Source organism: Rhipicephalus microplus, unplaced genomic scaffold (assembly GCF_043290135.1).
Source record: "Rhipicephalus microplus isolate Deutch F79 unplaced genomic scaffold, USDA_Rmic scaffold_115, whole genome shotgun sequence".
Classification (NCBI taxonomy): domain Eukaryota; kingdom Metazoa; phylum Arthropoda; class Arachnida; order Ixodida; family Ixodidae; genus Rhipicephalus; species Rhipicephalus microplus.
In genome coordinates this window covers 347,501-362,500 of record NW_027464687.1, presented here as the reverse complement: position 1 = coordinate 362,500, position 15,000 = coordinate 347,501, and the positions used below count along the sequence as shown (strand labels likewise).

The window sequence follows — 15,000 nt, the reverse complement described above, 5'->3', positions numbered from 1 at the left end:
CAAAAACGGTGCGCATGCAAGAGGTGTCAGAGCTAGCGAACTTGTGCCACGAGCAACAGGTCACTAAAAGCCTATAGATGACGGTGTTGGAGGAAAAGAAAAATATCGAGAAAGCACTGCGGTGTGCCGTGCGTAGGGACGGGCGCGCGTGCCACATGCCGCCGAAATATGGGTGTCGGAGAAAACAGAGTGCCGCGCGTAACGAGGGGCGCGCGTGTTACAGAGAGATATGCCCAAACGCATGAAAGTGTACGCAGGTGTCCTAAGGCAGTTTTTTTTTTTTTTTCCTCATTTTGATGTCGCCCCGGCTGACGCGGTTTTCGTTTTTCCGTGCCGCCCCGGCTGACGCAGTTTTTGCGCCGCCCCGGCTGACGCGGTTTTTGCGCCGCCCCGGCTGACGCGGTTTTCGCGCCGCCCCGGCTGACGCGGTTTTCGCGCCGCCCCGGCTGACGCGGTTCGGACTTTGCACTTTTTGGCTCACCCCGGCTGGCGGCCCACTCACTCGATCGCCAGGTCTGTTTGCCCCGGTGGTTCCACCGCCAGGCTTAAGCGCGAACTTTTTTTGTTTGTTTTCTTTTGATTAAGCGCAAGCTTTTTTCTTTGTTTTCTTTTGATTAAGCGCGGGCTTTTTTCTTTGTTTTTTTTTTTTTATTTCGCCCCGGCAGACGCGGTTTTTGCGCCGCCCCGGCTGACGCGGTTTTTGCCGCCCCGGCTGACGCAGTTCGGACTTAGCACTTTTCGGCTGTGCCTGGCTGGCGGCCCACTCACTCGATCGCCATGTCTGTTTGCCACAGTTTTCCCGGTGGTGCCGCACCCGGGCTCGCCCCGGCTGACGCAGTTTTCGCGCCGCCCCGGCTGACGCGGTTTCGTGCCGCCCCGGCAGACGCGGTTTTCGCGCCGCCCCGGCTGACGCGGTTTCGTGCCGCCCCGGCAGACGCAGTTCGGACTTAGCACTTTTCGGCTGTGCCTGGCTGGCGGCCCACTCACTCGATCGCCATGTCTGTTTGCCACAGTTTTCCCGGTGGTGCCGCACCCGGGCTCGCCCCGGCTGACGCAGTTTTCGCGCCGCCCCGGCTGACGCGGTTTCGTGCCGCCCCGGCAGACGCGGTTTTCGCGCCGCCCCGGCTGACGCGGTTTCGTGCCGCCCCGGCAGACGCAGTTCGGACTTGGCACTTTTCGGCTGTGCCTGGCTGGCGGCCCACTCACTCGATCGCCATGTCTGTTTGCCACAGTTTTCCCGGTGGTGCCGCACCCGGGCTCGCCCCGGCAGACGCGTTTTTTTTTTTTCTTTCGCCCCGGCTGACGCAGTTTTCGCGCCGCCCCGGCTGACGCGGTTTCGTGCCGCCCCGGCAGACGCGGTTTTTTGCGCCGCCCCGGCTGACGCGGTTTTTGCCGCCCCGGCTGACGCAGTTCGGACTTAGCACTTTTCGGCTGTGCCTGGCTGGCGGCCCACTCACTCGATCGCCATGTCTGTTTGCCACAGTTTTCCCGGTGGTGCCGCACCCGGGCTCGCCCCGGCTGACGCAGTTTTCGCGCCGCCCCGGCTGACGCGGTTTCGTGCCGCCCCGGCAGACGCGGTTTTCGCGCCGCCCCGGCTGACGCGGTTTCGTGCCGCCCCGGCAGACGCAGTTCGGACTTAGCACTTTTCGGCTGTGCCTGGCTGGCGGCCCACTCACTCGATCGCCATGTCTGTTTGCCACAGTTTTCCCGGTGGTGCCGCACCCGGGCTCGCCCCGGCTGACGCAGTTTTCGCGCCGCCCCGGCTGACGCGGTTTCGTGCCGCCCCGGCAGACGCGGTTTTCGCGCCGCCCCGGCTGACGCGGTTTCGTGCCGCCCTGGCAGACGCAGTTCGGACTTAGCACTTTTCGGCTGTGCCTGGCTGGCGGCCCACTCACTCGATCGCCATGTCTGTTTGCCACAGTTTTCCCGGTGGTGCCGCACCCGGGCTCGCCCCGGCAGACGCGTTTTTTTTTTTCTTTCGCCCCGGCTGACGCAGTTTTCGCGCCGCCCCGGCTGACGCGGTTTCGTGCCGCCCCGGCAGACGCGGTTTTTTTGCGCCGCCCCGGCTGACGCGGTTTTTGCCGCCCCGGCTGACGCAGTTCGGACTTGGCACTTTTTGGCTGAGCCTGGCTGGTGGCCCACTCACTCGATCGCCATGTCTGTTAGCCACAGTTTTCCCGGTGGTGCCGCACCCGGGCTCGCCCCGGCTGACGCAGTTTTCGCGCCGCCCCGGCAGACGCGGTTTTCGCGCCGCCCCGGCTGACGCGGTTTTTGCCGCCCCGGCTGACGCAGTTCGGACTTGGCACTTTTTGGGCTGAGCCTGGCTGGCGGCCCACTCACTCGATCGCCATGTCTGTTTGCCACAGTCTTCCCGGTGGTGCCGCACCCGGGCTCGCCCCGGCAGACGCGTTTTTTTTTCTTTCGCCCCGGCAGACGTGGTTCCCCCCCCCCCCTTTTCGCTCGCCCCGGCTGACGAGGTTTTCGCGCCGCCCCGGCTGACGCAGTTTTCGCGCCGCCCCGGCTGACGCGGTTTCGTGCCGCCCCGGCTGACGCGGTTTTCGCGCCGCCCCGGCTGACGCGGTTTTTGCGTCGCCCCGGCTGACACGGTTCGGACTTTGCACTTTTCGGCTGTGCCTGGCTGGCGGCCCACTCACTCGATCGCCATGTCTGTTTGCCACAGTTTTCCCGGTGGTGCCGCACCCGGGCTCGCCCCGGCTGACGCAGTTTTCGCGCCGCCCCGGCTGACGCGGTTTCGTGCCGCCCCGGCAGACGCGGTTTTCGCGCCGCCCCGGCTGACGCGGTTTCGTGCCGCCCCGGCAGACGCAGTTCGGACTTAGCACTTTTCGGCTGTGCCTGGCTGGCGGCCCACTCACTCGATCGCCATGTCTGTTTGCCACAGTTTTCCCGGTGGTGCCGCACCCGGGCTCGCCCCGGCTGACGCAGTTTTCGCGCCGCCCCGGCTGACGCGGTTTCGTGCCGCCCCGGCAGACGCGGTTTTCGCGCCGCCCCGGCTGACGCGGTTTCGTGCCGCCCCGGCAGACGCAGTTCGGACTTAGCACTTTTCGGCTGTGCCTGGCTGGCGGCCCACTCACTCGATCGCCATGTCTGTTTGCCACAGTTTTCCCGGTGGTGCCGCACCCGGGCTCGCCCCGGCAGACGCGTTTTTTTTTTTTTCTTTCGCCCCGGCTGACGCAGTTTTCGCGCCGCCCCGGCTGACGCGGTTTCGTGCCGCCCCGGCAGACGCGGTTTTTTGCGCCGCCCCGGCTGACGCGGTTTTTGCCGCCCCGGCTGACGCAGTTCGGACTTGGCACTTTTCGGCTGTGCCTGGCTGGCGGCCCACTCACTCGATCGCCATGTCTGTTTGCCACAGTTTTCCCGGTGGTGCCGCACCCGGGCTCGCCCCGGCTGACGCAGTTTTCGCGCCGCCCCGGCTGACGCGGTTTCGTGCCGCTTGGCAGACGCGGTTTTCGCGCCGCCCCGGCTGACGCGGTTTCGTGCCGCCCCGGCAGACGCAGTTCGGACTTAGCACTTTTCGGCTGTGCCTGGCTGGCGGCCCACTCACTCGATCGCCATGTCTGTTTGCCACAGTTTTCCCGGTGGTGCCGCACCCGGGCTCGCCCCGGCTGACGCAGTTTTCGCGCCGCCCCGGCTGACGCGGTTTCGTGCCGCCCCGGCAGACGCGGTTTTCGCGCCGCCCCGGCTGACGCGGTTTCGTGCCGCCCCGGCAGACGCAGTTCGGACTTAGCACTTTTCGGCTGTGCCTGGCTGGCGGCCCACTCACTCGATCGCCATGTCTGTTTGCCACAGTTTTCCCGGTGGTGCCGCACCCGGGCTCGCCCCGGCAGACGCGTTTTTTTTTTTCTTTCGCCCCGGCTGACGCAGTTTTCGCGCCGCCCCGGCTGACGCGGTTTCGTGCCGCCCCGGCAGACGCGGTTTTTTTGCGCCGCCCCGGCTGACGCGGTTTTTGCCGCCCCGGCTGACGCAGTTCGGACTTGGCACTTTTTGGCTGAGCCTGGCTGGTGGCCCACTCACTCGATCGCCATGTCTGTTAGCCACAGTTTTCCCGGTGGTGCCGCACCCGGGCTCGCCCCGGCTGACGCAGTTTTCGCGCCGCCCCGGCAGACGCGGTTTTCGCGCCGCCCCGGCTGACGCGGTTTTTGCCGCCCCGGCTGACGCAGTTCGGACTTGGCACTTTTTGGGCTGAGCCTGGCTGGCGGCCCACTCACTCGATCGCCATGTCTGTTTGCCACAGTCTTCCCGGTGGTGCCGCACCCGGGCTCGCCCCGGCAGACGCGTTTTTTTTTTCTTTCGCCCCGGCAGACGTGGTTCCCCCCCCCCCCTTTTCTCTCGCCCCGGCTGACGAGGTTTTCGCGCCGCCCCGGCTGACGAAGTTTTCGCGCCGCCCCGGCTGACGCGGTTTCGTGCCGCCCCGGCTGACGCGGTTTTCGCGCCGCCCCGGCTGACGCGGTTTTTGCGTCGCCCCGGCTGACACGGTTCGGACTTTGCACTTTTCGGCTGTGCCTGGCTGGCGGCCCACTCACTCGATCGCCATGTCTGTTTGCCACAGTTTTCCCGGTGGTGCCGCACCCGGGCTTGCCCCGGCAGACGCGTTTTTTTTTTTTCTTTTCGCCCCGGCTGACGCAGTTTTCGCCCCGCCCCGGCTGACGCGGTTTCGTGCCGCCCCGGCAGACGCGGTTTTTTGCGCCGCCCCGGCTGACGCGGTTTTTGCCGCCCCGGCTGACGCAGTTCGGACTTTGCACTTTTTGGCTGAGCCTGGCTGGCGGCCCACTCACTCGATCGCCATGTCTGTTTGCCACAGTTTTCCCGGTGGTGCCGCACCCGGGCTCGCCCCGGCAGACGCGTTTTTTTTTTTCCTTCGCCCCGGCAGACGTGGTTCCCCCCCCCCCTCCGTCTTTCTTTTTGTTTTTTTTTTCGCCGCGGCTGAAGTGGATTTTTCGGTGCCTCGACGCCCCGGTAGTCGCGGTTTTTCCGTTTCCGCACGGCCCCGGCTGACGCTGCTCGGTCACAGTCGCCTTTTGTGAGGATTGCAGACTTCTTGAGCGCGGGTGTTTTTTTTTTGTTGTTGTTGTTGTTTTATTACGCATTCGCTCCAGCAGACGCTGTTTAGACTTTTTGTTTCCTCTTTTATCCTGCGACGAGGTGACGAGGTTTATTCGGTGCCCCGCCGCCCCGGCTGAAGTGATTTTTCCTGTCCCGTGCCGCCCCGGCTGACGCGGTTGGGACTTCGCGTTTGTTCGGCCGCCACGGGTTTTGGCGCACTCGCTCGGTTGCTTGTTGTTGCCACTTGTTGCGAACCCAGGTTTCTTGAGCGAGCGCGGGCGTTTTTTCTTCCTTTCTTTCTTTGTTCTATGTGTTAGCGAATCGGCCTTTAATATCACACGAGGACTCACAACCAACAATTTTCAGTTTGAAGTGTAAAAAATCTGCAGGTGTTGACGTAACTGACTTGCCCCGTACCCTTGAGTACATCCATGAAGTTCTCGTAGTACTACTAAATCGCATTATTCCAAGTGGAGAAATTCCCATAAACTTGCAAACCTCTACACGAAAATCGGTGCGCGTGATAAAGTTGAAAATTATCGTCCGATATCAAATGTGCCTTCTATAACACAAATTCTAGGAAAAAAAAAAAAAACACTTGTTCGCCGTTTTCTGCGCCGTGACTGGCAGCACTCCGGCGAAGCGAAACGGGGTCGATTCGAGCACGATATCGGCGTCTTTCGACGTGCTCGCCGGCGACCGTCGCACGAGTACGTCGCACGAGCGCGTCTGCCGGGGCGCCGTTTGCGAAGCCGACGCAAAAGTGGGAACCGCCGCTCGGATGATCGCCGCTTTCGGCAGAGTGAGTGTTGGCACTCCGGGGAAGCGAAACAGCGTGAATGCGCCCACGAAATCGGCGTATTTTGAAGTGCCCGCCGGCGACCGTCGCACGAGTACGGTAAACCGCGTCAGCCGGGGCGTAGTTCGGGACGCCGACGAAAAAGTGGGAAGCGCAACTCGGATCTTCGCCGTTTTTGCAGGAGTGAGTGGCGGCCCTCCTGCGAGACCAAGAAGCATCGATTCGTGCACGAATTCGGCGCCTTTCGACGTGATCGCCGGCGACCGTCGCTCGAGTAGGGCAAACCGCGTCTGCCGGGGCGGGCTTCGGGACGCCGATGCGAAAGTGGGAAACGCTGCTCGGATGTTCGCCGTTTTTGGCCGAGTGAGTGCTGGCACTCGGGCGAAGCCAAACGGGGCCGATTACGGCACGATATCGGCGTCTTTCGACGTGCCCGGCGGCGACCGTCGCACGAGTACGGTAAACCGCGTCAGCCCGGGCGGAGTTCGGGACGCCGATGCGAAAGTGGAGAACGCCGCTCGGATCTTCGCCGTTTTTGGAGGAGTGAGTGGCGGCACTCCGGAGAAGCCAAGGAGCGCCAATTAGCGCACGATATCGGCGTCTTTCGACGCGCTCGCCGGCGACCGTCGAACGAGTAGGGCAAACCGCGTCTGCCGGGGCGGGGTTTACGACGCCGACGCAAAAGTGGGAACCGCCGCTCGGATGTTGGCCGTTTTTGGCAGAGTGAGTGCTGGCACACCGGCGACGCGAAAGAGCGCGAAAGCGCCCACGAAAGTGGCGTATTTGGACGTGCTTGACGGCGACCGCTGCAGGAGTACGAAAAACCACGTCAGCCGGGGCGAGCGACCCACGGCGGTCTGGGTGCTTATCGCTGCTATTATAGGGGCACCCCGGCAGACGCAGAAAAAAAAAATTTTTTTTCGACCTTCTTTTTTGCTGGTCGAGCTCGGGTAACCCAGGTCGCAATGGGAGCCGCGCACGAAAGCGGCGTCGCGAGACGCGTTCGCGGTCGCTAGTCGCACGAGCTCGGCAACCGCGTCAGCCGGCGCGGAGTTCGGGATGCCGACGGCTAAGTGGGTACCGCTGCTCGGATGTTCGCCGTTTTTGGCCGAGTGAGTGCTGGCACTCCGGCGAAGCGAAACGGGGCCGATTCGGGCACGATATCGGCGTATTTCGACGTGCTCGCCGGCGACCGTCGCACGAGTACGGCAAAGCGCGTCTGCCGGGGCGAGGTTTGCGATGCCGACGAAAAAGTGGGAAGCGCCGCTCGGATCTTCGCCGTTTTTGCAGGAGTGAGTGGCGGCCCTCCTGCGAGACCAAGAAGCATCGACTCGCGCACGATATCGGTGTCTTTCGACGTGCCCGCCGGCCACCGCCGCACGAGTACGGCAAACCGCGTATGCCGGGGCGGGGTTGGCGACGCCGACGCAAAAGTGGGAACCGCCACTAGGATGTTCGCCGTTTTTGGCAGAGTGAGTGCTGGCACACCGGCGACGCGAAAGAGCGCGAAAGCGCCCACGAAAGTGGCGTATTTGGACGTGCTTGACGGCGACCGCTGCAGGAGTACGAAAAACCACGTCAGCCGGGGCGAGCGACCCACGGCGGTCTGGGTGCTTATCGCTGCTATTATAGGGGCACCCCGGCAGACGCAGAAAAAAAAAATTTTTTTTCGACCTTCTTTTTTGCTGGTCGAGCTCGGGTAACCCAGGTCGCAATGGGAGCCGCGCACGAAAGCGGCGTCGCGAGACGCGTTCGCGGTCGCTAGTCGCACGAGCTCGGCAACCGCGTCAGCCGGCGCGGAGTTCGGGATGCCGACGGCTAAGTGGGTACCGCTGCTCGGATGTTCGCCGTTTTTGGCCGAGTGAGTGCTGGCACTCCGGCGAAGCGAAACGGGGCCGATTCGGGCACGATATCGGCGTATTTCGACGTGCTCGCCGGCGACCGTCGCACGAGTACGGCAAAGCGCGTCTGCCGGGGCGAGGTTTGCGATGCCGACGAAAAAGTGGGAAGCGCCGCTCGGATCTTCGCCGTTTTTGCAGGAGTGAGTGGCGGCCCTCCTGCGAGACCAAGAAGCATCGACTCGCGCACGATTTCGGTGTCTTTCGACGTGCCCGCCGGCCACCGCCGCACGAGTACGGCAAACCGCGTATGCCGGGGCGGGGTTGGCGACGCCGACGCAAAAGTGGGAACCGCCACTAGGATGTTCGCCGTTTTTGGCAGAGTGAGTGCTGGCACTCCGGCGAAGCGAAAGAGCGCGAATGCGCCCACGAAAGTGGCGTGTTTGGACGTGCTTGACGACGACCACCGCAGGAAAACGAAAAACCACGTCAGCCGGGGCGAGCGACCCATGGCGGTCTGGGTGCTTATCGCTGCTATTATAGGGGCACCCCGGCAGACGCAAAAAAAAAAAAAAATTTTTTTTCGACATTCTTTCTTGCTCGTCGACCTCGGGTGACCCAGGTCGCAGTGGGAGCCGCGCACGAAAGCGGCGTCGCGAGACGGCTTCGCGGTCGCTAGTCGCACGAGCTCGGCAACCGCGTCTGCCGGGGCGGAGTTCGGGACGCCGACGGCTAAGTGGGAACCGCCGCTCGGATGTTCGCCGTTTGTGGCCGAGTGAGTGCTGGCACTCCGGCGAAGCCAAACGGGGCCGATTCCGGCACGATATCGGCGTCTTTCTACGTGCTCGCCGGCGACCGTCGCACGAGTACGGCAAAGTGCGTCTGCCGGGGCGGGGTTTGCGACGCGTACGCAATAGTGAGAACCGTCGCTCGGATGTTCGTCGTCTTTCGCCGAGCCAGTGCTGGCACTCCGGCGAAGCCGAACGGAGCCGATTCGGGCACGATATCGGCGTCTTTCCACGTGCTCGCCGGCGACCGTCGCACGAGTACGGTAAACCGCGTCAGCCGGGGCGGAGTTCGGGACGCCGATGCGAAAGTGGGAAGCGCCGCTCGGATCTTCGCCGTTTTTGGAGGAGTCAGTGGCGGCACTCCGGTGAAGCCAAGGTGCGCCAATTCGCGCACGATATCGGCGTCTTTCGACGTGCCCGCCGGCCACCGTCGCACGAGTACGGCAAACCTCGTCTGCCGGGGCGGGGTTTGCGACGCCGACGCAAAAGTGGGAACCGCCGCTCGGATGTTCGCCGTTTTTGGCAGAGTGAGTGCTGGCACTCCGGCGAAGCGAAAGAGCGTGAATGCGCCCACGAAAGTAGCGTATTTGGACGTGCTTGACGGCGACCGCCGCAGGAGTACGAAAAACCACGTCAGCCGGGGCGAGCGACCCACGGCGGTCTGGGTGCTTATCGCTGCTATTATAGGGGCACCCCGGCAGACGCAGAAAGAAAAAAAAAAAAATGGGGACATGGCGTGCGTCACCGTGCGGCTTCGCAGCGTTGCCGAAGTCGCCGAGCCCTTCGACTGAGCCGAACGGCGGACAGGGAACGTTGGTCGGCCGTTCTAACCTGTCGGTGCCACGCCGAGACGTCGTTAAGGAAAACCGCGTCGTGGGCCTCTACGACGCCGTCGAGTCGTTGTACGTTTGGTGTCCAGCGTGTCGGCGGCGAGTAGCGGACACGTCGTTCACGACTTCGGTCTTTCGCAGTCGACGCGAACTTGCGGAGAGTCGTGGTGCCTCACGTTTTCGGCAGAAACCGCGGCGGAATTTTCCCGTGCGTGCGCGCACGACCTCGGTGCTGTGCCGTCAGCGTAGTGTTGCACAAACTCGTGGCCTACCCAAGGTGCGGTACGTTTGCGGCCGTATCCTCGGTGGGAATTTCGTGAGTAGGGTCGCAAATTCTACGACCTCGGCGGGTTTGAGAGCGACGTAGACTTGTGGCACGCTCAACGTGCCACACGTTTCGGGGCACACCCGCGGTGAAATTTTCTCGAGTACGCTCGTATTAGTGCCCAAGGAGGTCTGGGTACTTATCGCTGCTATTATGTGGGGGTTCTCGTGAGCGGCGTACGCGAAAGCGACCGGGTGTCTGATATGCGGCGGGCTTCGGCCTCGTCAAGCGTGTCCTCGGGTCTGCTCCAGGGGAATCCACGGCAGTCGTCTGCAGCCTCATCCGCTTGATGCGTTAGGGGCTGGTTGTCGGACGGTGCCGTTTTACCACGATATCGAGGTGTGTTCCGTGTCGTCCTCGGGCGATTCAGATGCGAAAGCGCCGAAGACGCGGGCGTGACCCGTCGTCTGGCGGCTTTGCAGTCTCGGCTCCGTTGCTAGTTCCGGCCGGTCCACCGACAGTGCAGCGGGCTTGGGCAACCCGCACGGCGCGACCGAGTCGATGCAACGAAAAAGAGCGAGCATGAACGTGCTTCTTGCCGCACGGCTCCCACTCGTCTTTCGGGAAGGTTGTGCCGTAGCGAGCTCGAACGCCGTCATCTCGGAGTGCAAAATAAGCGTGTTGGGGCGCCTGAAGGTGGCCTCCGCCGCACACAGACTGCGTCCGGCCCGCCGAAGGCGAGGACGGACGCGCAGTCGAACGATTACCTGGTTGATCCTGCCAGTAATCATATGCTTGTCTCAAAGATTAAGCCATGCATGTCTAAGTACATGCCGAAATAAGGCGAAACCGCGAATGGCTCATTAAATCAGTTATGGTTCCTTAGATCGTTTCTTCCTACTTGGATAACTGTGGCAATTCTAGAGCTAATACATGCAGTGAGCCTGGAGCCCTTTGGGTAACGGGTGCTTTTATTAGACCAAGATCGATCGGGTTTCGGCCCGTATTGTGTGGTGACTCTGGATAACTTTGTGCTGATCGCATGGCCACGAGCCGGCGACGTTTCTTTCAAGTGTCTGCCTTATCAACTTTCGATGGTAGGTTACTTGCTTACCATGGTTGTTACGGGTAACGGAGAATCAGGGTTCGATTCCGGAGAGGGAGCCTGAGAAACGGCTACCACATCCAAGGAAGGCAGCAGGCGCGCAAATTACCCACTCCCGGCACGGGGAGGTAGTGACGAAAAATAACAATACGGGACTCTTTTGAGGCCCCGTAATTGAAATGAGTACACTCTAAATCCTTTAACGAGGATCAATTGGAGGGCAAGTCTGGTGCCAGCAGCCGCGGTAATTCCAGCTCCAATAGCGTATACTAAAGCTGCTGCGGTTAAAAAGCTCGTAGTTGGATCTCAGTTCCAGACGAGTAGTGCATCTACCCGATGCGACGGCTCGGACTGAACATCATGCCGGTTCTTTCTTGGTGCACTTCATTGTGTGCCTCGAGATGGCCGGTGCTTTTACTTTGAAAAAATTAGAGTGCTCAACGCAGGCGAGTCGCCTGAATAAACTTGCATGGAATAATAGAACAAGACCTCGTTTCTGTTCTGTTGGTTTTTGGAATACGAGGTAATGATTAAGAGGGACGGACGGGGGCATTCGTATTGCGGCGCTAGAGGTGAAATTCTTGGACCGTCGCAAGACGAACTACTGCGAAAGCATTTGCCAAGAATGTTTTCATTGATCAAGAACGAAAGTCAGAGGTTCGAAGGCGATCAGATACCGCCCTAGTTCTGACCATAAACGATGCCAACCAGCGATCCGCCTGAGTTACTCAAATGACTCGGCGGGCAGCTTCCGGGAAACCAAAGTATTTGGGTTCCGGGGGAAGTATGGTTGCAAAGCTGAAACTTAAAGGAATTGACGGAAGGGCACCACCAGGAGTGGAGCCTGCGGCTTAATTTGACTCAACACGGGAAAACTTACCCGGCCCGGACACTGGGAGGATTGACAGATTGAGAGCTCTTTCTTGATTCGGTGGATGGTGGTGCATGGCCGTTCTTAGTTGGTGGAGCGATTTGTCTGGTTAATTCCGATAACGAACGAGACTCTGGCCTATTAAATAGGTGCGGGGTTCCCAGCACCTTACAACCTTCTTAGAGGGACAAGCGGCTCCTAGCCGCACGAAACAGAGCAATAACAGGTCTGTGATGCCCTTAGATGTCCGGGGCCGCACGCGCGCTACACTGAAGGAAGCAGCGTGTCTTTATCCCTGTCTGAAAAGACTGGGTAACCCGTGGAACTTCTTTCGTGATTGGGATAGGGGCTTGCAATTGTTCCCCTTGAACGAGGAATTCCCAGTAAGCGCGAGTCATAAGCTCGCGTTGATTACGTCCCTGCCCTTTGTACACACCGCCCGTCGCTACTACCGATTGAATGATTTAGTGAGGTCTTCGGACCGATGTCCGGCGCGGCCTTTCGGTTGCGCCGGTCTGTTGGAAAGATGACCAAACTTGATCATTTAGAGGAAGTAAAAGTCGTAACAAGGTTTCCGTAGGTGAACCTGCGGAAGGATCATTAACGGATTGTGAAGGGTGAGCGCCTCAGCTGCGTCTGCGCCCGACACTTTCTGCCGCTGACCCCGTTTGGACGCGGGGTCGGCTTTTCCCCACGGGGCTGCCTGAATGTGGAGCGGCACCCCGTGACAAATTGTTGCGCCCAGCGGACGCCAACACCGCGACCTTGGACGGTCGGCCAGGTGGCGGACGCGGGTACAAACGGCGCAACGCACTCATAGGTCGGCTTTCGACCCGCCACTGCACCGTGGCTCGAAGCGCTCGAAATGCGCGACCCGACCGCTGCGGGACCGCCTAGTACTGTAAACAGGAGCGGCGGAGCGCGAACGGCGAGTCGTGGTTACGTCGGTAGAAGGCGAGGCTGCGCGTTCCCGAAACGCCAGCCGAGTGCCCTCCCGACCGTTCGAGCGTGCAAGAACGAGACCCGACAATCGCGCGGCGACTGCCAAGTACGAGAGGAACGGCACAAGCGTCGGCGGTCGGTCAAGGAACTGGCGATGTGACGGGTCCGCTGTGCACCAGTGCATACCGTCCCGCCGTCCGCGGCAAGCGCCTCCGCGTCCTCGGGTGACGGAGGCTGCCGGTCGGTTCTTGCAGGCGAGGGATCTCGCTGGCACCGGTTCGCGTTGACGCGCGGCCGGTCATGGCACGGCGATGCGACGGCCGAGGTGCGCAGTACTCGATGGAGGAACCGCACGCTCCGATGACCGTCCCGCCCTCCGCGGCGTATGCGTACCGACCGTAATGGTTGCAGCAGCGCCGGCCGGCTTTTGAATTCGCCACACGAAACACGGTGCGAGATCGCGGTTAGGGGAGCGTCGACGTTGCCAGGCGTTTTGCTTGCTGCCGAGGGAAAGGCGGCACGGCCACGTCGCGCTCGTCGCGATTAGCGGGTCTGCGCGCTTTGGGAAGGTGCCGCAACGACTTGCCGAAAGAGGAAGCACGGAAGAACGAGGGACTTGGACGTCCCGACAATTGAACGCACTTGCGGCCAGGCCCTTGCTGGCTTCGTTCTTCCGCCTCGAGTAGGCTCGTACGCGGCTCCGGCGCCGAAAGTGGTCCTTGGCACCGACTTCGGTGGACGTGGGAAGTGCCGCGCAAGTACGGCGCGCCTGGCTCCACCTGTTGGCTAAAGTAGGCAGCCGGATCGGCATTTTGGTGTGCGGTGGCAAACCGTGGATGCGAAAAAAGCTTGTGCGATTTCGTGGAACAAAAAGCGGGGGTCCCCCTTTTTATGCGGAGGAGACCGACCCGCCTGCCGTGGTGAACCGCGACGCCACGGTAAAAACGGGAGAGGCTTGTCGATGGGACCGTGCATCCCGCGCTCCACGGAGGCCGGGAGGCGGCCGCCCGAGGAAATGTGTAGCCGTCGAGGCCCGCATCTGCGTGCACTCTTATCCAAATGGGTGTACCGCAGGCATTTTCTGGTTAGGCGGGCCAATGAGAGCGAGCACACAACGATACCTACGGGTCCGGCTTGGAGAACCGGCTTCGACGCCTCCCGAGTATTTATAGAGGGGTGGACCACGAAAGCACTCGCAAGTAGCGAAAGCGAAACGCCGTCCGAAACACACCGTTTGCTCGATTTGCGGCAGCCGAAAAAGGCGCGGCAGAGTTTTGGAGTCCAAGCGTGCGCTGAAAAGCGCCCTTCTTGGCCACTGTTTGGCCGAGTGCCAGAAACGTTTGGTTTTGACTGTACGGAATTGAACAAACACTTTTTCACGACTCTAAGCGGTGGATCACTCGGTTCTCGGGTCGATGAAGAACGCAGCCAGCTGCGAGACTTGGTGTGAATTGCAGGACACACTGAGCACTGATTCTTTGAACGCACATTGCGGCCTTGGGTCTTCCCTTGGCTTCGTCTGTCTGAGGGTCGGATCACATATCAAGAGAGCCTTCGGCGCACAAGGGAACGTGAGCCGTCGACTCGTTTTGACCGCGTCGGCAACACGGACAGCACGCTGAACACCTCACAGCGAGCGCCAACAGCGGCCACTCAAGGGCGAGACGGTGGCGACCGTCGTGCCAGAGCCCAACCGAAACGGGGGCGACCGACTGCATTGAGGATGTGGCACCTCGTTGAGACCGCCGCAGGACTTCGAGTCGGAAGGAAGCCTGCAGGGAAAGTGCGGTCGAGGTTGCGTACTCCTCTCTGCGACCGGGCGCGCAAGAGCTGCGAGAGCCACGGACGCGCAACTTTAACGCACGGTAAACACGAGGAGCGAAAGCCGGCCAGCAAAGCTTCTCCAGCCGTGCGCAAAGTGCGCGAGATCGCAGCCTTGCGTTGCGCTTGTTGCCCTCGAAGTAAGCAGGGTGTCCCGTAGACCGGGCGCTCGAACACGCTGCGGGGCCGTGCCTCCTCCAGGCTTTGCCGCGCGAACAGGGAACGTTCGCGCGCAAAGCGCAGGGAGGTGAGGAGGCTGCGCCCGACGTTTGCGGTTCGCTGCGTACGCGGTTGATGCGGAGAGCACGGCGCGACGACTTGCCGCGAAGCGGAAAAAGTCTCCCGCACGAGTTGGCGAAACGTTGGCGAAGCTTAAGGCGTTCTCGTCGTAGTCCGCCGTCGGTCTAAGTGCTTCGCAGTTCCCGTCCCGTTCAAAAAACTGGGCCACTCCAGTTGGGGCGGGGGCGACGCTACACGAGACGATGCCTCTCGCCAGGCTGCGTGGCTGCCCTTGCGGCGGCGGCGACTGGCCTCGGCGGTGTTTGGGCTTTCGACACGGTCGTTTATCACGCAACTGCTCGGACGACGCACGCGCGCAGCGGAATGCCGCTTGCCAGCCTTGTGAAGATGTGACCCTGTACAGGGTTGCGGGCGCACTTGGTAGGGCGTCGTACTCGGTT

General features: G+C 61.7%; 2 non-coding genes across 2 annotated transcripts; both read left to right on the top strand.

Moving 5' to 3' along the window:
- The first annotated feature begins 10,345 nt into the window (after positions 1 to 10,345).
- On the top strand, positions 10,346 to 12,160 carry LOC142790569 (small subunit ribosomal RNA). Its single transcript, XR_012889614.1, has one exon. It is a non-coding gene; the product is annotated as a small subunit ribosomal RNA (ribosomal RNA).
- Positions 12,161 to 13,879: 1,719 nt separating this feature from the next.
- LOC142790546 (5.8S ribosomal RNA) lies at positions 13,880 to 14,032 on the top strand. The gene has a single exon (XR_012889591.1). It is a non-coding gene; the product is annotated as a 5.8S ribosomal RNA (ribosomal RNA).
- Positions 14,033 to 15,000: the final 968 nt, after the last annotated feature.